This window comes from Sciurus carolinensis, chromosome 4 (genome assembly GCF_902686445.1).
Source record: "Sciurus carolinensis chromosome 4, mSciCar1.2, whole genome shotgun sequence".
Lineage (NCBI taxonomy): Eukaryota > Metazoa > Chordata > Mammalia > Rodentia > Sciuridae > Sciurus > Sciurus carolinensis.
The window spans coordinates 41,038,036-41,062,126 of NC_062216.1; the positions used below are offsets into that span (position 1 = coordinate 41,038,036).

A 24,091-nucleotide genomic window follows, 5' to 3' on the forward strand; every position below is an offset into this window, starting at 1 on the left:
TGTGAGAATGAGGCATTCTCTTCTTCATATGTTTTTTAGAGAGGTGTTAATATTATATTTTGATTGGCTCCTTTATAACTGTTGTCAATGCTGATAGAAACTTGACCATGTTCACCTAGATATGCTACATTAGGGAAGTAATTCATGAGCTATGGAATAAAAGTTGAAATTATTTTTTTTCTGAAACACTTGTTCAAAATATGACTTTATTAAGATGTAATTTAGATGTAATAATATTTATCCATATACAATTTCATGTATTTTAAAAATGTAGTCCTGTGTCTATGGAATTCTGTATTCTGGACATTGCACACAAATGGAATTATGCAATAGGTGGGCTTTTGTGGCTGTTTTATTTTCTTAGCATAACATTTTAAATGTTTTCCTAAATTGTAGCATGTACTGAGACTTCCTTATTTTTGTAAATAATAATATTTATAAAATAAAATATATATAAAATAATAATATTTGAGTGTATAAATATTCCACATTCTATTTATCTATATAATTGTTGATAGACATTTAGGTTGTTTCCTGTTTGTGCCATTATAAATAATTTTTATTTCTTTTAGGTGAACACCTAGGAGTGGAATTGCTGGATCAAGTCTTAATCTGTATTTAATCCTTTAAGGAACTGGCAGACTATGCTCTAAGTGACCACACAAATTTGCATATACACCAGCACTATAGGAAGATCCCGACTTCCCATCCTTAAAAACAGTTTTAAATCTTTTAAATGATTGTCATTCCAGTGGGTATGAAGTAGTATTTTATTGTGTCTTTGATTTGCATGTTCTTAATCACTATTGATGTCAAGCCTCCTCCTCTGTGCTTATTGGTCACTTTTATAACTTGTTTAGAAAAATATCTATTCAGAAAATGCCTTGTCCATTTTAATTGGGTTAGTTATTCTTTATTATAGAATTGAAAATTTCTTACATGTGATACAAAAGTTCTTAAAATAAGATACCTGATTTGCAAATATGTCCTCCCAGTTGAGGGTTGTTTTTACTTTATTAATGTTTTTCTATTGACACAAAAGTTTTTAATAAATTAATTTATATTTTGCTTGTGTTTTAATGTTACATTAAAAAATAAAAATTACTTACTCCAGAGTCAGGAAGACTTCTATCCAAATTACTTTACTTCTAAGTGTTTTATGTCTTAAGCTTCTACATTTAGCCCTTTGATCTGTTTTAATTTTTGTATAAAGTGTTATATAAAATTGAACATCATCTTTTGCATGTGGCTATCCAGGTTATGTCATGTCATTTATTGAAAAGACCTTTCCCCAGTAGATGACCTGGTACCTACACTGCTGTCTGCTATTTTGATTATTATAGTCGTGTTTTTTTTTCTTTCTTTCTTTCTTTTTTTTTTTTTCCAGTACTGGCTGGGGACTGAATCCAGGGCTTCATGCATGCTACGCAAGTGTTCTACCCCTGATATGTACCCCACCTCAGTCCACTAAGTACCAATTTTGACATTGAGTACTGTGACTATGCTAACTTAATTCTTCTGACAGATAGTTGAAGCTATTTTGGATGCCCTACACTTCCCTATGAACTTTAATACCAGTTTGTCCACTATATGAAAAAAGGGAAGTGGGATTTTTGATAGATATTGGACTAAATGGTCAGTAGATCAATTAGGAAGCAAAATCCAGCTCCCATGAGCATGTGTTGTCTTTCCACTTATTTAGAACTTGATTTCTATTTCCTTGTTGCACTACCTGGTTTTCTGACCATTGTTGAAGTGGTGTCTGGTCGCCTCTGACTATAGTTGAAAAGCCGGCTTCACCTTTCAATTAGGTCAGTCTTTTATTTATGCCTTTGGGAACACTATGACTAAACTTATGCACGATTATGGAATTATAATTTGCTGATGGTCTAGTTAGTATTACTATGAAGTGGCCTCCTTTTTCTCTAGTAATTATGTTTTTAAGTCTCTCTTCTCTTATATTAGTTTAGTCATTCAGCTGTCTCCATGATATACATATATACATATATATATATATGTATATATTTGTATTCTTTAACTTTAAGCCTAGCTGTGTCATTGAATTTAAAGTGTGTCTCATACGCAACATGCTGCCTGTTCATCTTTCTTATTTTTAAAATCTATCCTGCCAATCTCTGTCCTTTAGTTGTAGTGTTTAGTGCATTGCATTTAGTGTACTAACCAGTGAGTTAGAATTTTGCCCTACATTTTGCTGTTTGTGTGTGTCTTGTCTCCTTTTTTTCTTTCTTCCTCCATGAATGCCTTCTTTTGTGTTAAAATAATACTTTCTAGCAAAATATTTTTATTCTCATGTTTCTTTTACATATTTTTGAGTTACTTTCTTAATGATTGTCCTGGGAATTATAATTATCATTTTAAGATTGTATAGTTTGGATTAGTATCAGCTCAATTTCAATACTATTTCAATTTCAAGGAGTTTCAAGATGGCGGACTAGAGGGTGTTGCATGTCGCTCCAGGACTCAGGATTCAAGAAGAAGAGGTATTGAGAGATTCAGAACAAACTCAGAACCGCTGGGTGAGTCTCTCCCATTGGGGAAGTGCCCCAGATGGGGCAGTAGTCCCAGAACACAAGGAACTTTGTGAAGTAGAGTTGCCTAATGAGGCCACCATACCAGAGATGAGAACTCGGACAACTGAGAGCATTGTAGAGGAGGGTCGCTCAGTGAGAGGTTTAGGAGCAAAAGTGAAGGTCCCAGGACCCTAGGCAACTTCTTGGAGGAGAGGCCGCCCAGCAAGATGCTTCAGCTTGGAGCAAAGGTCCCAGGACATGGCAGCTTCTCGGAGGAGGGGCCGTAAAGCAAGACGTTTCAGTGCAGGGCGAGGTTCCCTGGCCCAGGATGTAAGCCTGAACCCCTGGGAATTTTGCAGAGAAGGGTTGCACAGCCCAGGCAGTAGTTCTGGACTGAAGGAAACTTCTAGGAGGGGAGCTGACCAGCAAGACTTCTCCACCAGGTGAGTCTTCCCTGTCGGGCGAGGCTTTCCCACCAGGGCGGTAGGACCAGAGAAACAGGCTCAGTGCAGTCATGCCCCAGCCTGCAGTTCCCCTTTGGTTAATGATCGGTCTACAATTGGAGGCACCTCTGCCCACTAGCAGGAAATATACCCCACCTGAAGACCACCACCCCTAGAAGGACAGCTTCCTTGTGGAGCACTGCATTATCAAGTTCCTTCAAAACTTCAGACTTCTGAAAGGCTAAGGAGGTGAGATATTGGAAATCTACAGGAACACTATAAGTTAATAGAAGAAATTTGCAATATCTTAGAGCTTCATTAATATCTGACCAATATGAGAAAAGAAGGGAAGAAAATGTCCCAAACAAACCTAGATGTTACCTCAATAAAATCCAATGACAACATGGCAGAAGAAATGTCAGAAAGGGAGTTCAGAATGTGCACAATTAAAATGATCACGGAAGCAAATGATTAGATGAAAGAGCAAATGCAGTCTGAATGATCACACCAATCCACAGTAAAAAGAGCAAATACGGGAAGTAAAAGATCATTTCAATAAAGAGTTAAAGATACTGAAAAAACAAACAAACAAACAAACAGAAATCCTTGAAATGAAGGAAACAATAAACCAAATTAAAAACTCCATAGAAAGCATAACCAATAGAATAGAACACCTGGAAAGACAGAACCTCAGACACTGAAGACAAAATATTTAATGTTGAAAACAAAGTTGAACAAACACAGAAGATGGTAAGAAATCATGAACAGAATCTACAAAAACTATGGGATATCATGAAAAGACCAAATTTAAAAATTATTGGGATTGAGGAAGGCACAGAGAAACAAACCAAAGGAATGAACAATCTATTCAATGAAATAATATCAGAAAATATCCCACATCTGAAGAATGAAATGGAAAATCAAGTACAAGAGGCTTATAGGACTCCAAATATACAAAATTACAACAGACCCACACCAAGGCACATTATAATGAAAATACCTAAAATACAAAATAAAGAGAATTTTAAAGACTGCGAGAGAAAAGAATCAAATTACATTCAGGGGGAAACCAATACAGATATCAGCAGATTTTTCGACCCAGATCCTAAAAGCTAGAAGGGCCTGGAACAAAATTTTTCAAGCCCTGAAAGAAAACGGGTGCCAACCAAGAATCTTATACCCAACCAAACTTACCTTCAGATTTGATGATGAAATAAAATCCTTTCATGATAAACAAAAGCTAAAGAATTTACAAAAAGAAACCTGGCACTACAGAAAATTCTCAGCAAAATATTCCATGAAGAAAAGATGAAAAACAATGATGTAAATCAGCAAAGGGAAGAAGTACCCTAAAGGAATAGCCAAATAAATGAGAAACCAAGTTGTGTCAAAAAAAAAAAAAAATTAGCCAAATGACCACAAATACAAATCATATCTCAATAATAATCCTGAATGTTAATGCCCCAAACTCATCAATCAAAAGACATAGACTGGCAGATCAGACTTAAAAAAAAGATCCAACAATATGCTGCCTGCAAGAGACTCACTTCATAGAAAGAGATACCCACAGACTAAAGGTGAAAGGATGGGGAAAAACATACCAAGCACATGAACTGAGTAAAAAAGTCAGAGTATCCATCCTCATATGAGATAATGTGGACTTTAAGCCTAAGTTAGTCAGAAGGGATAAAGAAGGACATTTAATACTCCTTAAGGGAAGCATAAATCAGCAAGACATAGCAATCATAAATATCTATGCCCCAAATATTGGCTCGTCCATGTACCTCAAACAAATCCTTCTCAACTCCAGAAATCATATAGACCACAACACAATAATGCTTGGTGATTTTAACACACCTCTCTCACCACTGGACAGATATTCCAAACAAAAATTGAACAAAGAAACCATAGATCTCAATAACACAATCAATAATTTAGACTTAATGGACATTTGTAGAATATACCATCCAACAAAGAGCAAATACACTTTCTTCTCAGAAGCACATGGATCCTTCTGTAAAATAGACCATATATTATGCCACAAAGCTAATGTTAGCAAATACAAGAAGATAGAGATACTATCTTATATTCTATCAGATCATAATGGTTTGAAAATAGAAATAAATGACAGAATAAAAACACAATCTACTCCAACACTTGGAGACTAAATAATATGCTATTGAATGATGAATGGATAACAGAAGACAACAGGGGAGCAATAAAAAAATTATTAGAGGTAAACAAGAAAAAAGATACATCATATCAAAATCTCTGGGACACTATGAAAGCAGTACTTAGAGGAAAATTTATTTCATGGAGCACATTTAATTAAAGAAGAAAAAATCAACAAATAAATGACCTAAAACTACAGCTCAAAGCCCTAGAAAAAGAAGAACAGAGCATCACCAAAAGTAGTAGAAGACAGGAAATAGTTAAAATCAGAGCTGAAATCAATGAAATTGAAACAAAAGACACAATAGAAAAATTTGACAAAATAAAAAGTTGGTTCTTTGAAAAAATAAACAAAATAGATAAACCCTTACCACACTAACAAAGAGGAGAGACAAAACTCAAATTACTAAAATTCAGAATTAACAAGGAAATATCACGACATACAATTGAAATGCAAAACATAATTAGAAGCTATTTTGAAAATCTATACTCCAACAAAATAGAAAATCTCAAAGACATCAACAGGTTTCTAGAGTCATACAAATTACCTAAACTGAACCAGGAGGACATACACAATTTAAATAGATCAATTTCAAGTAATGAAGTAGAAGTCATCAAAAACCTCCCAACAAAGAAAAGTCCGGGACCAGATGGGTTCTCAGTCGACTTCTACAAAACCTTTAAAGAAGAGCTCATTCCAATACTCCTCAATGTATTCCATGAAATAGAAGAGGAGGGAACCCTTCCAAACATATTCTATGAAACCAGTATCACCCTGATACCTAAACCAGACAGAGATGCATTGAGGAAAGAAAATTTCAGACCAATATCCTTAATGAACATTGATGCAAAAGTTCTCAACAAAATTTTAGCAAATCGCATACAAATATATATTAAAAAGATAGTGCACCACGATCAAGTGGGTTTTATCCCAGGGATGCAAGTTTGATTCAACATCTGGAAATCAAAAAATGTAATGCACCATATCAACAGACTTAAAGTCAAGAATCACATGAGTATTGCAATAGATGCAGGAAAAGCATTTGATAAAATACAGCATCCCTTCATGCTCAAAACACTAGGAAAAATAGGGATAGTGGGAACATTCCTTAACATTGTAAAGGCCATCTATGCTAAGCCCATGGCTAATATCATTCTAAATAGTGAAAAACTGAAAGCATTCCCCCTAAAAACTGGAACAAGGCAGGAATGTCCTCTATCACCACTTCTATTCAACATTGTCCTTGAAACTCTAGCCAGAGCAATTAGACAGACCAAAGAAATTAAAGTGATACAAATAGGAAAAAAAGAACTCAAACTATCCCTATTTGCTGATGACAAGATAATATATAGAGAGAGGAACTGGGAAATTCAACCAGAAAACTTTTAGACAATGAGAACTACAGAACACTAAAGAAAGAAATTAAAGAAAATCTTAGAAGATGGAAAGATCTCCCATGTTCTTGGATAGGCAGAATTAATATTGTCAAAATGGCCATACTACCAAAAGTGCTATACAGATTCAATGCAATTCCAATTAAAATCCCAATGACGTACCTTACAGAAATAGAGCAAGCAATCATGAAATTCATCTGGAAGAATAAGAAACCCAGAATAGCTAAAGAAATCCTTAGCAGGAAGAATGAATCAGTGGATATCACAATATCAGAACTTCAACTATACTACAAAGCAATAGTAACAAAAACGGCATGGTATTGGTACCAAAATAAACAGGTAGATCAATGATACAGAATAGAGGACATGGACCCAAACCCAAATAAGTACAATTTTCTCAGACTACACAAAGGTGCCAAAAATATGCAATGGAGAAAAGATAACCTCTTCAACAAATTGTACTGGGAAAAGTGGAAATCCATATGCAGGAGAATGAAACTAAACCCCTATCTCTCACCCTGCACAAAACTCAACTCAAAATGGATCAAGGACCTCGGAATCAGATCAGAGACCCTGCGTCTTATAGAAGAAAAAGTAGGTCTAAATCTTCAACGTGTGGGCGTAGGATCAGACTTCCTTAACAGGACTCCCATAGCACAAGAAATAAAAGCAAGAATCAATAACTGGGATAGATTCAAACTAAATAACTTTCTCTCGGCAAAGGAAATTATCAGCAATGTGAAGAGAGAGCCTACAAAGTGGGAGAAAATCTTTGCCAATCATACTTCAGATAGAGCGCTAATTTCCGGAATATATAAAGATCTCAAAAAACTCTACACCAAGAATACAAATAACCCAATCAACAAATGGACTAAGGATATGAACAGAGACTTCACAGAAGAAGATCTACAAGCAATCAACAGATATATGAAAAAATGTTCAATATCTCTAGTAATAAGAGAAATGCAAATCAAAACTACCCTAAGATTCCATCTCACCCCAATTAGAATGGCGATTATCAAGAATACAAGCAACAATAGGTGTTGGTGAGGAAATGGCGAAAAAGGTACACTCATACATTGCTGGTGGGGTTGCAAATTAGTGCAGCCACTCTGGAAAGCAGTGTGGAGATTCCTTAGAAAACTTGGAATGGAACCGTCATTTGACCCAGCTATCCCACTCCTTGGCCTATACCCAAAGGACTTAAAATCAGCATACTACAGAGATACAGCCAGATCAATGTTCATAGCTGCTCAATTCACAATAGCCAGATTGTGGAACCAACCTAGATGTCCTTCAATTGATGAATGGATAAAGAAACTGTGGTATATATACATAATGGAATATTACTCTGCCATAAAGAATAATAAAATTATAGCATTTGCAGGCAAATGGATGAAATTGGATAATATCATGCTAAGTGAGATAAGCCAATCTCAAAAAAACAAAGAATGAATGATCTCACTGATAAGCGGATGATGATACATAATGGGGAGTGGGGGGGGGACAAGAATGGAGGAAGGAAGGACTGTATAGAGGGAAAGGAGGGGTGGGAGGGGTCGGCGGGAGGAAAAAATAACAGAATGAATCAAACACCATTACCCTATGTAAATGTATGATTACACAAATGGTATGCCTCTACTTCATGTATAAACAGAGAAAGAAGATGTATCCCATTTGTTTACAATAAAAATAAATTTTTAAAAACCTCTTTATTCCAACATGGCTTTGTACCCACCCCACTCTTTTGTACCATGTTATAAAAACTATGTCTTAAAAAATCATTAACCCTTTCATGTGATTTTATGATTATTACCTTACATAGCTGTCTTTTAAACAAGCTGAGAAAAGTTTTTAAAATTAACAATACATTTATTTATTTTTATATGTATCTATGAAATTAGTTTTATTGTTGTTTTTAATTTCCTCCTGCAGATTTAAGTTACAGGAGTGTGACTTTTCTTTTTCACCCACAGGACTCTATTTGGAAGTCTTGTAGGGTATTATGGTGCCAATGAAATTTTTAAATAAAATTCTTGTAATGTCTTAATTTCTCCTTCCTTTTGTAGGATTGTTTCATTGGATACAGAATTCTTGGTTGTTAGTCTTTTTCTCTCAACATGTTGAATTTGTCTTCTCTTAAGATTTAAGGTGGAAGCAAAATTCATAGTTTTATATAAATATATTTCATTGTCTCAGCATATGTTAAAAAAAAACTATTTTCCCATTGATGTATCTTGGCCTCTTTGTGGAGGATAAGTCAACCATAAAAAGAAGTTATTTCTGGAACTTCCATTCTCCTTTATTAATCTGTACATTTATCCTTCTTCCAGTTTCACTTTGCCTAGATTAGGGTAGATTATAGTTAGTTTTGACATCAAGAAGCCTGAATTTGACAATATTCTTCTTTCTCAAGATTGTATGATTAATCTTTAATTTTTATAATTTCAATTTCATTTATAGCAAATTGATACATAGCCATGGTGTAAAATGCTAGAAACTCATAATATGTGTGGCTTTTTATTTAGCATTTTAGATTCTACATATTGTCATCCTTCTAAAGAAACAGCATTTAAATTTACTATACCCATCCAAACATAGAGATCCACAAGTATTTTCTTTCTCATGTGTACATGCAGTGTATATGGGTAAATATGGAGATAGGTGTAAACGTCTTTATATATGGGCTTTCCTCTTTCTCTACATATATGCAACTTCTCAATTTAATATAAGATATGTACATATTCCAATTATGTTTGGTCACATTAGTATTCAATATTTTCATTTTATGACTGTTTTAAAATTACTTGCACCTAACTCATTTTTTACAATATTCATTTTTGTAACATACGTGTGTGTATATATATATATATATATATGTACTTATAGATAAGTTTTTTCTGCATCAAAGTTTTATTCATTGAAAATTGGGATTAGGAATTCATCTTAATCTTTCTGAAATACATGTAATTTTTTCAATAGTATATAACATGTAAGTTTATTCACTTACGCATTTTTATCATAAAGAGCTAATACACAGAGTCTTCTGCCTCGCACTTATAGCTATAGCAGTGTCTCTCCAGTTAACACATTTTAGGGATCTAGTGTTGAATGCCATTCCACCATTTTCACTCCTCACTCATTGTGCGTCATTTCTTTTTCTCCCTAGAGTCTGTTATCCCCAGGATTAGTGAGTTCATGGTTTGGTATTGCCATTTTTTAAATTCATTGTGATGAACACTCAGTGCCCTTTTCATTTGAAAAGTCTTGTCTGGGAATGTTCTGAAATTTTTTCTTTGATTATTTCTTGGATAATACCTTCTCTTTTCCTCCTCTTTCTTAAGGTGATTCCTGTTTTAGGACGTTAGGTGGATCCTTCGATTTTCTTAACCTTCCAACCCAGTTTTATAGTTTGCTTTCTTTCTATTCAATCCTATTGAGCTTTCCTCAAATTCAGAATGTAAGCCTTACTGATTTTTATGCTATTAGAGTTAATTAACACATATATACTTATAACTAATTATGTGAAGAATTTTTGGAAAAATCATAACAGTGTTTTCTTTCAATGACATGATGTTTCATTTTTTTCCAACATGTCTGAATGTATAAATCATTTTATTTAGGTTTACCTTCTCTCCTTGAAATATCATAGTTTCCACTTAGTATTATTTTTATTCATTTTGGTTTTGCTCTGCTTTTCCCATTTATAACTTTCTTGAAAACCTGGTAGGTTTTGGTGCTCAGCTTATATTTAAGAATGAGGTAATGAAGGCCAGGTGCCCTGGTGCACATCTGTAATCCCAATGACTCCGTAGACTGAGGCAGGAAGATGTGGAGGAAAAGGTACATTCATACATTGCTGGTGGGACTGCAAATTAGTGCAACCATTCTGGAAAGCTGTATATAAATAACTCAGAAAACTTTGAATGGCACCACTGTTTGACCCAGTTATTCCACTCCTCAGAATATAACCAAAAGACTTAAAATTGGTATACTACAGTGACACAGCCACATCAATGCTTATAGCTGCTCAATTCAAAATAGCTGTGGAACCAACCTAGGTGCCCTTCAACAGATGAATGGATAAAGAAAATGTGGTATAATCTGGAGACGATCATGCTAAGTGAAACAAGTCAATTCCAGAAAAACAAAGGCCGAATGTTCTCTTTGATTTGTGGATGCTAACACACAACAGGGGTGGGGGTGGAAATAGGAGTTTGTTGGATTAGACAAAGGAGAATGAAAAAAGGGAGGGGGGGATAAGAATAGAAAATAGAGTAGAATGAATCTGACATAAATTTCCTATGTTCACATATGAATACACGACCAGAGTAACCTCACATCATGTACAATCACAAGAATGGGACACTAATTAGAATAAGTTATCCTCCATGTACATATAATCTGTAAAAACATATTCTACTCTCATGTATACATGAAAAAGTACAGATAAAAAAAATTTTAAGCAGAACAAATAGAAACTAAAACATGCAATTCCTTTAGTTCTATTTTAACCATAAGACCTACAGAAACCACTGAGAAAATCATTTTATAGAAACCTGTAGGATAAAAGCACTCATGCCTTTTCCTCAATAATGCTACTCATCCTGTGTTTTAAAATATTTTAATTCAACATTTTCTAACTCTTTTCGTTTACTGGGTTCTTACCTCCTTATTAACCTCATCATATCCATTATTTTGTTTATATATTAACACAAAGGTATTACTTTCACATAATCAATAAGAAATTGAAACCCAGAGAAGTTATGTGACTAGTTCATATCACAAAGAGCAAACAGGGTATACACTTCTGATATTGAGATCAATTAAAGCTTTCATAATACAAACATTCACTCATTCTAAAAACCAAACTTTACTTCATCTAAGAAAATATTATTATCATTTAATTACTTAACTGCAGATAAAAACCTAAAATTTTCAATATTTAGAGAAAACTAACATTGTTTTAAATGCATCAAACTCAAGAAAAAGGATCAGAAGGAAAAAAAAAGACATAGGGGAAAAATAGTAAAAAAACTGCCAACCTAGAAAGTTTGAGGTAATTAATTGAAAAACTTGCAGAACTTAAGGAAGTTAGACAAATATTACATTAACATTGGCAAATAAATAATTTCTTCTAATAGAAGAAATTAATTGGGTAGCATGATGAAACATAATCCCACTCACTAATCAAGATTTTCCAAATATAAAAAAATGAGACTAAGCCTAATACAAAATGTATCAGATAATATGAAAAACTATGAGTACTACAAAAACAATATTGTTAAAACAAAAGCTAATAAAAAGACATGCCAAAATACTTAGATAAATAGAGAAACAACCATTTTTTTGGTTGAGAAGAAACTGTCACATCTTTACAAATTAAAATATAAATTCAGTGCAAAATGAAGGTGAAATCCCAACAGGATATTTTATGGAACTTGACAAGCTGATTCTAACACCTATTCAGAAAATAACAAAAGGTAATGATTTTTAAAGCAGTCCAGTGAGTGAGTAATGACCCTACTCGTTATTAGATTATACTCCAATAATTGAAGCAGTCGGCTTAGGTGCCTGAATATTGAAGTAGATCAAAACAACAGAACTTAAAAAAGAAACAATAAACAGAAATTCCATATTTAAAGGAATTTCATATTTAAAGATTTATAAGAAATTTTTGAAAACCCTGAAGTATTTGTGCATTGGTAGTTTAGAAGTCACATAGATGAAATTATTTATTAATGGAAGAGCCCAGAATTCAAAGAAACAGCTTCTAGTCTTGACATTTAATACTAGCAAGCCTGAATTGGCTATGTAACTTCTTATTCTACTATTTTTATTGAAGAATAAGAATAAATATTTTAAAGGCTAGAGTTATTTTTCAAATTTCTAATGTTTTAGGGAGGATCAAATAATATCTCCTATTACAAAATTTTAGACTAGAAAACTCTTCCTTCTTGTGTAAACAGAGGAAAACTGGGAGTGCACATGAAGAGGTAATGACGGTATAAGAGATCATTGGCATTTCAAAATAGTCACTGTGTTTTTGCAAACTTCCTAATCTATGTATTGTGCTCTGAAATAAAAATTTCCCCAAAACATGCAAGTTATTGATATATACTATTTGAGAGAGTAAAGGTAAGGCAGTTAAGAGTTAAGTTTTGAGCATGTTAAGATTGAGAGATCTTTAAGACAACAGAGTGAAATGTTGAGTAAGAAACTAGATCTACAACTATCAAGTTTATAGATGAGATACAGCTTGAACATAGGACATTTAGGATTTATCAATATAGAAGTTGAGACTGGAAGAAATCATCTAGGAAGTGAGTGCCAATAGAGAAGGAAAGATGCTGGAGGTCAGAGATAGAACATTTAGAAGCTGAGAGAAGAGATGAACCAGTAAAGAAGATGGAAACTAATTATCCAATAAGGTCAAAGGTAAACCAAGAAGTTGTGGATTCCAGAAAAGCAAGTTTAAAGTTCATAAGGGGGATCAATAGGGTTAAAATGGGAGTACCAAAAGGGAGAAAAGATGGGAGGAAAAGGGGAAGAACTGGGGAATTAAGTTGATCAAATTATGCTATGTGTATATATGAATATATCACAATGTATTCCAAATTCATATAGAACTATAATGCACCAATAAATAAATAAATAAATAAATAAATAATTGGAAGACCAATATAGTAGAGGAAGGGAACCAGGGGAAGGAAGGAGAGGAGGGAAAGAGGAAGTAATGGGGATTGAAATGGAACAAACTATGTTACATGGTTTCACTGTGGCTGAAATCATCACTGAGTCAACTGTTGCTGTTATTGCTTATGACTGGATAAGATAATGAGGCCAAAAAATCTTTGACATAGAAGGTGGCACCCTGATGTGCTCACCCTTACAATGGAGGATGCAATATTTAAAATCCAATATTTAAAGCTGTATACACTTGAGTGGGTAATCTAATCTTTGAACACATTATCACCAAGTTCAAGTGTAAATGCAAAAGAATGCCTCGGACACAACAATGCTGATTCTCCCTCCATGCAGCATAGAAACATGTTATTCTTACACTCTGACCAGTATTGAGACAGATTTTCCCTCTGCATAAATCTATGTAACTCATATGCATTTTGTAGAATTCAACATTCTACACCATGTATAACTAGAAGAATGCGAAATTATACTCCATTATATATGATGTATCAAAGTGCATTCTACTGCCATGCATAACTAATTAAAGCAAACTTTAAAAATTTAACAAAATCGATATGAACACTGGAACCAGGGACCTTATTTAAAGAAAGCTTCCTACTTGACAAATCATAGAGGTAGGGTATTTTGTATATCCCCTAAATTTCAGGAATTTCTGCAGGACTTCTTTGATGGCAAATAATTAAACGAGGGCATAAATGCTAATAAAATCTGCAATGGATCAGTTATCAGGAAACCTCATTGTCAGGTGATAAATAAGAAAATGTTAGACTTTTCTGTTTCTGAGTGTCACTCATCCTTCTCTTGGTACTGAAATTAATAATGAAGATGTAGTTGCTCGGATCAAGTATAATGTCCCATTTTCTCCAAGAGAGACAGGACTTTTACTTTCCACCAGACACCCATTTAGGCTTTTGAAGATGAAAAGGCAAGGATGAAGGGGACACCTTTTTTATTTTTTAAAAGTTGGACATCTCAGACTTCTTCTCATGAGCCACATAGTATTCCTCCGATTGAATTGACTTTTGATGCTAGTACCTGTGGCAACTTTGTCTATTGAGGATCACAGCATTCAATAAATCAAGAATTATAATCACCGCTGACAAAAGCTGCCGGAGAGGGTAAAACATTGAGTGGATAATCGAGGAGGTTGAGAAGTACAGCCACTGAAGATGAGAAGCAGAGATGAGGTGACTTCCAAGACCAGACTGACTCTTACACATTCAATATGAAGGCCACAGGGCAAAATGTGAATTCTCAAGGAAAGAGCAAAGATGAGAATATGAAAAAAGAAGTTTGACAAATGCACTAAATTATCAACTCTCTGGACAAATATCAATCTTCAGCGAAGGATGAGTATTAACATCAGAATGACCTGATAAAGGTCGGCAAACCTTTGGTTACCAAGCAGGTTCAAATTCAGAGAATAGGTCAGGAAAGATATTTAGCAGTTTCCTTGGGGACAGAGCTCCTTCTAGAGTTAACTCCCTGGATGCATTATTGATGATGACGCCTGCAGTGTGAAAGTAGTTCTGGGAAAGAGGAAATTTAGGAAGAGCAAAAGCAGATTTATCTCTGCTTTTTTTTTTTTTTTTTAAATAACAACATATATTTTTGGTTGAAAGAAAAAATGTTTTCTATAAGCACCCCTGCCACATAATTTAATTTTTAAGAACAGAAATTACTGAGATTAAGTTATTAGAGTTAAATCAAGTTAAATACCTGTCTAGAAACTAACGTAGTAAATGGATGTAATGCTTTCTTTCTTTTTAGTAGCAAGAAGTAAAATACATACTGTTGATCTGATATTTTCTAAAACTATCAAGTTACATAAATATGAGGTTTACTATTTTTAAATATTAAAGATTACAGTAATACAGACCATTTATTTGGTAATTATTTATGGACATCACATTTTAAGCTTCATAAGCATCACTTAGTTTAGTCTTAACAACCTGAAGAGCTGGCTTCAAGTATCATTTCTATTTTTCAGGTGAATACATTGAACAAAGATTACACAGTGCCTGATGAAAGTAACAGCTAAGAAGGATTAGTTTATTTTTAATTTTTTTAAATTTATTTTTAATTGACATAAAAATTGTACGTATTTATGGGGTATGAAATGATAGCTTTAGAACATAAAATCAGTCAGTTTCATTTCAGAGTTCATATTCTTAATTTTCTTTATTGTCTCCCTTTATATCATAATATATTTTAAAAGAGTTTTCCATAGTCCTGTGTGATTTTTTTTTTTTGGTGGTGGTGGGAGGGGTTTACCGGGAATTAACTCAGGAGCACTTGACCACTGAGCCACATATCTAGTCCTATTTTGTATCTTCTTTAAGAACAAGGTCTCATTGAGTTGCTTAGCGCCTTGCTTTTGATGAGGCTGACTTTGAACTCTGGATCCTCCTGCCTCAGCCCCCGGAGCCTCTAGGATTGCAGGTGTGCACCACCGCGCCTGGTTCCCATAGTCTTCATTTATTTAATAACAGTTGTTACATGATGAACATTGCTGCTATGGTTTGGATCTGAGGTGTCCTCCTATATTGATGGAGGAATATTCATAAATAGAATGATTGGATATAAGTGCTGTAACCCGATTAATCCATTCTAGATTACATGGACTTAATGGTGATAATTGTACGCAGCGGCATGTGGCTGGAGATGGGTCTCTGGGGACATCCCCTAGAAGGATTCATTTTCCCTGTGGCCCCTTCCCCTCTTTCTCTTCTTCCAAGTCACTATGAGCTGAGTAGCTCTCCTCTGTCACCGCCTCTGGCTACCATGATGCTTCGCTTCATATCAGGGTTAGAGAAATGGAACTGGTGGACCACGGACTGAACCTCAGCAACCTTGAGACAGGTAGACATTTCCTCCTCTAAGCTGTTTTTGTCTAGTATTTTGGTCACAGTGACAAAAACTAACTGACATATTTGCATTTACATAACATTAATCACTTTTCATGTTTAAAATAATAAAATTACTTACAAATCTTCAGGTGATTCATCTATATTAGTACTACTAATTACAATATAACTGAACCAATAGGCAATCACAGTTCCCTCCAAATTATTAAAAATCAAAATATCATTTTATATTAATGTTTTTAAAAAAGTGAGTCATGTCAGATTCAAATGTACATTGTGATGACATAACCTCTTTAATTTTCCAAGACATTCTTGAGAAACAGACAAGACTGAAATTAAGTTTTTCCAGCATCTCTCCTATCTTAGGCATATAAGTAAAATAAAAATCATTAAATAAGTTCAAGTTTTCAATGCTATTTGGAAAGACATGTTTTGTTGTTTTAATTTTTGTTTTCTTTTTGGTATAGCACAACATCACGGGATTAGTAAAGAGACCATGGTGAATAAAATGTTTGGAAATGATAAAAAACATGCTCTGAATGAATACTAAGGATTCACAGGCCAGTTGGGGAGCTGTCTTTTGGATAAGATTTGCAATTGAGGTCTGAAAAATCTGTGTTCATTAAATAACCCCCATTAGCTATTGAACAATGTTGTCACTATTTCTAAACATTTACTGAAAAAACTGTGTGTACAAATGGTAATATAATATCTGCTAGGAGAATCATACCATTTAGCTCACTTTAAGATCGGCTAAGAGATGCGATTTTCATGCCTAATACCTCTCAGTTTTCTTTTCTTCCTCCTTTCCTGGATGTGAAATTAAAGTGCAAAGATATTTGCAATAAACAATAAGCACTGCATAATGAAAACTCAAAATGTTATTTCATGTATCAGGACTATTTCATGAAAAATATGAGAAACTATACAAAATTCTCAGATAAAATTATTCACTGCAAATATCAGTTATTACTAATGCAATGAAAATATTCTGGATTAAAAGATGATAATGACTGCTAGAGCTGTTGAAAATTGATGTATATGCAATTTAAATGTAAATAGGGCACATACTTGGGACCTGTTCAGGAATACTGACTTTATGAAAACCTGTCACTTGCTTTAAAGAAAATATGCTAGATATGTAATGGTAAAGATATCCAAACATTAGATTTTAAGCTTTTCATAAGTTATTAATTTTGAATACTATTTAGCAGAAGAAAATGGTAATAATATCAGTATTAATGCTAATGAGGGTTTCTTTAAATGTGATTCAATTTATTGCTTGAAATTGAAAGACTTGCTTTGTGGGTATGGTAATTTATCTGAAATTATAAAAAGAATTTCTGATAATACTGAGGGCCCATATTGAATTTTTGGAAAATAAAACTGCCATTTTAGTGAATGGTCTGCTTTTAAAGATTATTCTCTTTCACTTAGTTATCATATATATCAATTTAGTTATCATATAGACTTAAATGTTATAAAATCATATGCATTTGAAAAATTATGCATATTGATTCTATCAGGTTTTGATTAATTCTATGTAAACTCTTTTTCTTATTTGTGTTCACATTCATCTATTCAATTTTATTTTTACTTAGAACTTAGGAATGTACATTTTTAAATTATCTGGGCAAGTGAAATAATAATATATAATTTTAATATAAGTAAGAATAACATTTTCATCGTCATTAATTTTCAAAATTACTCCAAAGAAGAGACTGTCTCATACATGTAAAGCCATCAGGATTGGAATTATGCCTACTTAATGAATCATCAGGTCTTACAGACGTAGACCTTGTTTCTTAAAGGTGAATCAGTACTCTACAATAATTGTCCCTATCAACCAGACTGTATTTGTGGGCAATGACAGAATATAGAAAACATGTAACAGTAACATGAGATATTTTTTTCCCTTTCTACTTAATAGTAATTCTTTTCATAAGCTCAAGATATAGCATCTTTGGTCTCAGTTACCTATTTTGAAATTTATACCATTGGTCAAAATTGCAATGAGGGCCAAATTGTGAATTTAGATGGTTTTAAGCCAAATTGAAAAAGAAAATTGCGATTCTGCTATTTAAATTGGTGTAGTTATGTGCTATCTTATATAATTTAAAATCAGAGAGAAGTAAATATAAAAATTAATATGTTCTGTTTAACTTCAAGATGATAATATTAGTGCTACAAGTAAAAATTAGTAGACAACCATTGACACCTTTGTAATATTAATGAGTTTTGTGTATTTTAAGAATAATTCATATTTTCATATTTACCAAAATTTCAATTTAAAAGAATATTTTGATACTTTGAAAATACTACCTTGATAAGAAAGTGCAATCCAGTAACAATGTAATAAAATGGCATATTACATTTAATTTTGTTATTTTCATTCTCATAATATCTTGAAAATGAACAAAATACAAATAAATAAAGTGAGCATTTTTACTTCTAAACCTTGCTGTTTCAGTAGTATCATGTATTTGAGGATGAATAGCAATATGAAATTTACAAGTCAGTTTTTAAATATTTTATTGTGATGAAATTTATGTACCTCATAAGGACAGATTTTAATGTTCATTTGGATAAGTTTAGAAAAACCTATAAACTCATTGAAATCAGCACTCTTATCAAGATGTAGGGCATTTTTATTACCAGAGGAAGGTCCTTCATGCCCCCACTTATCAATTTCCGGGCCCAAAGGCAGCCACAGCTTTGATGTCTATCACCACAGATTTCTTTTGCTTATTCTTTCCTTCATTCAATCAGCACGAAAAATTTAAGGCAATCGCTTTGAAAGTAAGTCTTGTGGTTCACTTTATACATATTCCTGAGTAAAATTCCCCTGTATGAGGTACCACTATGTCTAGATATTCTTCAATTTATAGCATTTGGTCAATGCCTTTTTAAAAATTATGAAGAAAACTAGTATAAACAGTCTCGAACAAGTCTTTCTTTGAGGATCTGTGTTTTAATTCCTTTTGGAATATGATCGTAGGATCACAAAGTAGGTATGTATTTAATGATAAAAAACTGCCTGCTTTTTACAATGGTTTTAAAATATTATGTTACCACCCGGAGAGTGTGAAAGTTCTTGTTGCTTTATTTACACAAGCTTTACAGGGTGTTAGATGTGTAGTCTTTAGTCATACTAGTGAGAGTGATATGATGTATGTACAGATTATATTCTTGGATTGGACATTATTAGAACGACTTCTTTTATTTTATCATTTTGAATCAGGTGGAAATATTTTATGAACCTGTATCACATATTAGTTTAAAAGTTTAAAGTGATAGCTGTATTTTAAAATACATTATGACTATTTTATGAAGATTTCAAATTCAAGGAATTTAAAAAATATACAAATAAATTTTAGAAGGATATTTAGGGACAAAAGACAACAAGGAAATGAAACAGAAATGATTATATCCTGACTTTGAGGACATTTCCATAAATTGTGGTCTTGATACACCAGAATTGAGAAATAAACCTGAATCAAACATTTCTGAAACAACATGAAACATAAACAGAAGATCAGATGGGAAAAAGAAGGAACTGCAGAATGAAATTGACAAAATTATGCTATGTGCAGATATGAATAGACCACAGTGAATTCCACCTTTATGTATATCTATAAAGCACCCATTCAGAAAAAAATCAGTAAATAAATAGAAGGAAGAGCGTTGGAATAGAGGAAGGGAAAAATGGGGAGGGAGGAGCAGAGAAAAGAAAGTGCTAGGGATTGGGGTGGAGCAAATTATGTTCTAAGCATGTTTGTCAAAATGAACCCTTCTGTTATGTATGATGCACTAATAAAAGATTCATAAATAAATAAAAATAAAAACCAAGATAAGAGAGTTCAGCATTCATTCATGAAGAATTTCCTGGATTCAGCAGAACTACTCTAAATGAATGCTGGTGGATAAGAAAAATGAAGCAGAAGTGAGACCAGCATTCTGAACTTGAGGTCTGGCCTGAAATGCTAAATATTGCAAAAGCTAAGTGAACCGTGAGCACAACACAGGACATCCATAGTTGACGAGTTCTGAATAACTCACTTTTTTTTTTCCAGGAATGAGTCTGGAGGAAAATAAATCAACTTTTCAGACTTTGCCATCTATTGCAGAAAAAAAGACTTCAAAAAATATCTTCAAGACTCAGATAACTGAATATATCTAAGTATTTGTTTCTGCAAGAAAAAGAAAAGGAATGAGAAGGAGAAGAAGTTATTGTTCAGAAATCATCTGAATTCTACAAGCTCTGAAAGAAATCCTTCTTAGAGATATCAAGAGGAATGAAAGAACTGTCTGAGATTTATTGAGAGTCTGAATTGCCTGTTAAAAACAGGAATTAAAGGAAAATCAGGGAAGGAAAAGGGAAAAAAAAGTTAAAGGTAATAAGAGATTATTGTGCATAATCAAGAGAACTGATCATGGTTTATCAATGAACTCAGAGAAGAGCCAAAACAGCCAACTATGTCCTAAACTATGAGATTTAGTTTCTATTACCTGTCTGATCTCACCTTCTACTAACCTACCATTTTCTTATTTTTTTTCTTGATTTGTTAACCATACTCTAGCCTCAGTGCTTTTACACATGCTGTTCACTCTGCCTCACATACTCTCTTGTCTGATAATCCTACTTCTGATTCCCCCATTCTTACCAGTTTTTACTCAGAAATTTTTCTTTGGTAGTTCTTAACAACCACAAGAAATCACAGGCATCCACATACATGCCATTTTAAATTCCTTTATTTTCTCCTTAGTTCTTATCACTGTCTAATAGACTTAATATTTTATTTTTAAACATTTTTTTATTATTTGACAGAACCACAATGTCTATGAGGACAGTGATTTTCATCCTTAATCCCTAGAAGTGAATCTGGCACAGAGTAGATCTTCATTAAATAATTATTAATGAGTGGATCAATAATAATACAAGGACTCTAAACATGAATAGCAAGAAGTAGAGATAATTAACTCACTCAGTGGAATGTTTCTACTATGTTCAGATGTACCTTTTTCCTAACATTTCTTCTTGCTCTATGTGTCTTACTTTGAAAGGAATTATGCAATTACTAGGGGTGCCTTGGTAGTAATTCCAAGCAACAAAATGCCTGGACCATTGTAACCTTCTCCTATCCTTAAAACTCTTCCAGAAGCACTGGAAGCATATTCCCCCAAAAGTATTAAGGATTTATATTTGGACCAGGCTTTATGGACACTACTAAACTAACTAGGAATATGTCCTAAATTTGTAATAATCACATTTTATATTGTAAGACACTGAAAGCATGCATTTATGGATAATCTACTAAGGTTTACTTGGAAACTATAGTAGCAGTAAAATGCTTTTGAAATGCATCTTATTTTATTTTTCTCTAAGTCAACTGTGTCAGCCTTTAGAAACTTATTCTTCTACCTCATCATTGTATCTGTAATTGTGTGTGTGTGTGTGTGTGTGTGTGTGAGAGAGAGAGAGAGAGAGAGAGAGAGAGAGAGAGAGAGAGAGGAGAAGAAACCATAATACCAGATGCACTTTATTCTTACAAGATTTTGTTCTCTGAGAAGCTGGTAACATATATCTAAAGAATCAAACATTTAAGCTTAGTTATTCAAGTGACTACTTTCAATTCTAAAATTGTTAAGAATTCACATATTTCTAAAATATTTGGCCTGTCATTGAAAGCTCACATTCCAGGAGAAAGGAAGGTGAAGAAAAAGATTGCCCATGTTTCACTCCTATTGTTTAAAGATTATTAGTTTTTGTGCATTAGAAATATCAAAGTAGGAAAATTTCTTCAACCACAGCATTTGCAAAATAGTAAACATAGGTATTAGGGTTCAAAGAGTTCATTTTAAATGCTCAGTCATCTAAATGTGTGAAATTCCAAAGATGAATTTTAAGAGCATTTGATTATAATGTTAAATCTTTTATTCGTTAAATGTTTTATTTTTTACAATTAGGTTAACAGCTTTGAAGAGAACATGATCTTGTAAAAATAAATTGTGATGGATGGAATCAATCTCCCTCTTTCTATATCACACACACACACACACACACACACACGAATGAAACACTAGAACAGGTTATTCAGAAACTTCTTATTTCTTAGTATGATCCTAAAAACATTATTCTCAAACAGATATGAAAATACAATAGGTCACTTTCTGTATTTTATTTCCTAAAAGCTCTCTAATGCAAAATTAGACGCAAATTTCTTGCAGAGTGTGGTATCAAATAGGATGGAATCATCTTCAAATAACAGAAAGACCTAACACATCATAGCTTAAATACTATACAGAATTTATTGGCTCAGGAAACTGACAAGTCCAGAGGTTATTTTAAGTTTCAAAAGTGGATTAATTTGGTCTCCAGTGGCTCAGTTTCTTTGATATTTTCTTGTCTGATTCTCTGTATTCCAATGGTATCTTCAGTCACTTTTCCCACTGGTGGTAAAAGACTGCAGCATTAGAGAAAAGTCTGGGTAGGTTAAATATGTCCAGATAATTGAGTACCTTGAAAAAGACTTTGGACTGTGTAATAGGTGTCAAGGATAGCATCATTTCCAAAGCAGCAATCAAATAATGTTATCCTTGTGGCTCTTATTTAACGTAAGAAGAGAAATTTGGAATGTACATATTTCGTGCAATGGTTTTCTTGAACATTTATATATACTCATGTATTTGGGAGTTAAATATATATATGTATGTATATGTACATATGGTATATTAAATTCTCTTTACAAAGCTTAGTCATATTTATTGAATTTATTGATCTGGATAGTAAATTTTCCAGCTACATGCTAAGCATGATGATTAAGTATCTAAGCCCAATTGTAAATTACTATTTTCATAAATTACAAAACGTATATTTGCTTTTTTTTTCCTGTACAATACTTACAAAACAGTTGTTATATAGCATAGAGTCTTTCAAAGCCCTTCTCTCTCTCTCTCTCTTTCTCTCTTGCATGGTACATTATAATTAAGGGATTATATTTCAGTTTAGGAGACTATGTAAATATTAAATTTACTTTTTTAATGTCTGACTGAACCAAAATCTGTGTAAGGGCAGTGATGTTTTTCCTTAGCTCTTAGAAATGTGTTCAACACATAGTAACTCCTCATTAATAATTATTAACAATAATAAAAAGGCTCCTAAACATGAATAGCAAGAACTGGACTTAATTAATTCACTAGGTGAAATGTTTTTGCATTCAAATGTGCCTTCTTTCTAACACCCTTTGTCTTGCTCTACAAATCTTATTTGATAGAGAAGAGTTATATTTTTATCCTATGGTGCTTGCTCCACATGCTCTTATTAGGAGTGATAAATGCCAGCTTCATAATCTCTGTCATGTACATGGAAATTGAATTAAAAATGACTGAAATTTACCTTAATAAACTGTTTCTATTCCAAAGATGAAACTTATGCAGAATAAGAGTTAAGCAGTTTTAGAAGGAACTTGTAAAGTATATAGTTCTACAACTTCATTAAGGTTAGAAAATTGAGATGTAGATCATGTGCAACTTTTCTGAAATGGCCCAGCTAAACTGCTTACTCAAGACTTAACCTCAGTTTTTTAACTGAAGATCCTGTGTTTTCTCCACTCTGTAGTTCTGTGCATTAGATAGCAAATGTAGATTCCAATGAGTTCAGTGAAATAAGAATCCATACTGCCCACTCCAACTTTTATGAGTACCAAGTCCTTCACGACTTATTCGGACATTCTGTGTATAATCCTACAGAGTTGCAGAGGATATGAATTTTGTCAGGAAGTTAAAAATAGCTATGATTAGCAAGAACCTTGGAATCCAGCATCTAGGACTGGAGCAGCTCATTAGGAGACCACACACCATGAGGATTACTGACATTTCTTCCTCAAACTCCGGGGGCTCAGGCCTGTAGCACTTCCCAAAGTTGCTAGGGAACAGCTACATCAAAACCAAGCAGGCCATCAGTAGCTCCACAAAT

General features: G+C 33.3%; 1 pseudogene; it reads left to right on the forward strand.

Annotated features, from left to right (window-relative positions):
- The first annotated feature begins 2,789 nt into the window (after positions 1–2,789).
- Positions 2,790–24,091, forward strand: part of LOC124982682 (tubulin beta-4B chain-like) — a 166,092-nt pseudogene continuing 144,790 nt past the window's right edge.